Genomic DNA, 2245 nt, shown 5'->3' on the forward strand with positions numbered 1-2245 from the left:
GGTCTAGAGAGGGCTGGAGGGGTCCAGAGGTCTAGAGAGGGCTGGAGGGGTCCAGAGGGCTAGAGTGGTCCAGAGGTCTAGAGAGAGCTGGAGTAGTCCAGAGGTCTAGAGAGGGCTGGAGTAGTCCAGAGGTCTACAGAGGGCTGGAGTGATCCAGAGGTCTAGAGAGGGCTGCAAGGTTCCAGAGGTCTAGAGAGGGCTGCAGGGGTCCAGAGGGTGGAGTGGTCCAGGGGTCTAGAGAGGGCTGCAGGGGTCCAGAGGTCTAGAGAGGGCTGGAGTGGTCCAGAGGTCTAGAGAGGGCTGGATGGGTCCAGGGGGCTGGAGTGGTCCAGAGGTCTAGAGAGGGCTGGAGTGGTCCAGAGGTCTAGAGAGGGCTGGAGTGGTCCAGAGGGCTGGAGTGGTCCAAAGGTCTAGAGAGGGCTGGAGTGGTCCAGAGGTCTAGAGAGGGCTGGAGTGGTCCAGAGGGCTAGAGAGGGTTGGAGGGGTCCAGAGGGCTAGAGAGGGTTGGAGGGGTCCAGAAGGCTAGAGAGGGCTGGAGTTGTCCAGAGGGCTAGAGAGGGCTGGACTGGTACAGAGGGCTGGAATGGTCCAGAGGGCATGTGAGGGCTGGAGGGGTCCAGAGGGCTAGAGAGGGCTGGAGTGGTACAGAGGGCTGGAGTGGTCCAGAGGGCTGGAGTGGTCCAGAGGGCTAGAGAGGGCTGGAGTGGTCTAGAGGTCTCGACAGGGCTGGTGTGGTCTAGAGGGCTAGAGAGGGCTGGAGTGGTACAGAGGTCAGGTGAGGGCTGGAGTGGTCTAGAGGTCTAGAGAGGGCTGGAGTGGTCCAGAGGTCAGTGATGGCTGGAGTGGTCCAGAGGGCTGGAGAGGGCTGCACAGTGGTCCAGAGGGCTGGAGTGGTCCAGAGGTCTAGAGAGGGCTGGAGAGGTCCAGAGGTCTAGAGAGGGTTGGAGTGGTCCAGAGGGTTGGAGTGGTCCAGAGGTCTAGAGAGGGCTGGAGTTGTCCAGAGGGCTGGAGTGGTCCAGAGGTCTAGAGAGAGCTGGAGGGGTCCAGAGGTCTAGAGAGGGCTGGAGAGGGTTGGAGGGGTCCAGAGGGCTAGAGAGGGCTGGAGTGGTCCAGAGGGCTGGAGTGGTCCAGTGGGCAGGAGAGGGCTGCACAGTGGTCCAGAGGGCTGGAGTGGTCCAGAGGGCTAGAGAGGGCTGGAGAGGGCTGGAGGGGTCCAGAGGTCTAGAGAGGGCTGGAGTGGTCCAGAGGTCTAGAGAGGGCTGGAGTGGTCCAGAGGGCTGGAGTGGTCCAGAGGTCTAGAGAGGGCTGGAGTGGTCCAGAGGGCTAGAGAGGGCTGGAGTGGTCTGGAGGTCTAGAGAGGGCTGGAGTGGTCTAGAGGGCTAGAGAGGGCTGGAGGGGTCCAGAGGTCTAGAGAGGGCTGGAGTGGTCCAGAGGTCTAGAGAGGGCTGGAGTGGTCCAGAGGTCAGGTGAGGGCTGGAGTGGTCGAGAGGTCAGGTGAGGGGTGGAGTGGTCCAGAGGGCTGGAGTGGTACAGTCGTACAGAGGGCTGGATTGGTCCAGAGGTCTAGAGAGGGCTGCAGGGGTCCAGAGGGCTGGAGTGGTCCAGAGGTCTAGAGAGGGCTGCAGGGGTCCAGAGGTCTAGAGAGGGCTGCAGGGGTCCAGAGGTCTAGAGAGGGCTGCAGGGGTCCAGAGGTCTAGAGAGGGTTTGAGTGGTCCAGAGGGTTAGAGAGGGCTGGTGTGGTCCAGAGGGCTGGAGTTGTCCAGAGGTGTAGAGAGGACTGCAGTGGTCCAGAGGGCTGGAGTGGTCCAGAGGGCTGCAGTGGTCCAGAGAGCTGGAGTGGTCCAGAGGGCTGGAGTGGTCCAGAGGGCTAGAGAGGGCTGGAGTGGTCCAGAGGGCTAGAGAGGGCTGGAGTGGTCCAGTGGGCTGGAAAGGGCTGGTGTTGTCCAGAGGGCTGGAGTGTTTCAGAGGGCTGGAGTGGTCCAGAGGGCTGGAGTGGGCATGATTCCCATAGAAGATAACGTGGTAATCCCTTGAGGTCACAAGATCGGTCCCTTAGAGCCACAACAGGCCAGAATGCAGGACTTGAGGGCCAGCAGGGCCAGCTCACTGCTCAGTACTCATCTCTCTCTCTCTCACACACACACACACACACACACACACACACACACACACACACACAGACACACAGACACACACACACACACACACACACACGCACACACACACGCACACACACACACACACA

Source organism: Oncorhynchus mykiss, chromosome 8, assembly GCF_013265735.2.
Source record: "Oncorhynchus mykiss isolate Arlee chromosome 8, USDA_OmykA_1.1, whole genome shotgun sequence".
NCBI classification, from domain to species: domain Eukaryota; kingdom Metazoa; phylum Chordata; class Actinopteri; order Salmoniformes; family Salmonidae; genus Oncorhynchus; species Oncorhynchus mykiss.